This window comes from Morone saxatilis, unplaced genomic scaffold (genome assembly GCF_004916995.1).
Source record: "Morone saxatilis isolate NCDOM2014 unplaced genomic scaffold, NCSU_SB_2.0 Contig4, whole genome shotgun sequence".
Lineage (NCBI taxonomy): Eukaryota > Metazoa > Chordata > Actinopteri > Moronidae > Morone > Morone saxatilis.
Genome location: NW_023339984.1, coordinates 7,868,955 through 7,869,316, shown reverse-complemented (window position 1 = coordinate 7,869,316; position 362 = coordinate 7,868,955). Strand labels below are relative to the sequence as shown.

General features: G+C 33.7%; 1 protein-coding gene across 1 annotated transcript in view; it reads right to left on the bottom strand.

Moving 5' to 3' along the window:
• The window catches only part of LOC118338150 (inactive ubiquitin carboxyl-terminal hydrolase 53), a 30,954-nt gene that overhangs the window by 15,674 nt on the left and 14,918 nt on the right, over window positions 1-362 (bottom strand). The window lies entirely within an intron of this gene.

Here is a 362-nt window from a genome sequence, read left to right as displayed (position 1 = left end):
ATATATATATATATAAATATACCAATTACTCATCGACATCAACGCTGCAGTAAGTGGGCTGGCAAGTGAATGATGTTGATAGCTGGTGGAATCAGTTACTCCATCTGTTATAGATTAAGGTCTGAGGGAATGAACTGGCATTGATTTGACAATCAGTACGAATAAGGCCTGGTTTAAATCAGCGCTGTCATAGCAGTACTTGATAGACTAATACTACAGTGGTCCACAGTATTCTTATTGATTGCCTGAATACTTATATACAGTGGTATTTTCTAATTTTATCTCTTTCATAAATTATGTAAAAATATCAGCAAGAACAAAGAATGAATTAAAACATATGTTAGTGCACATATGGAGAAAGT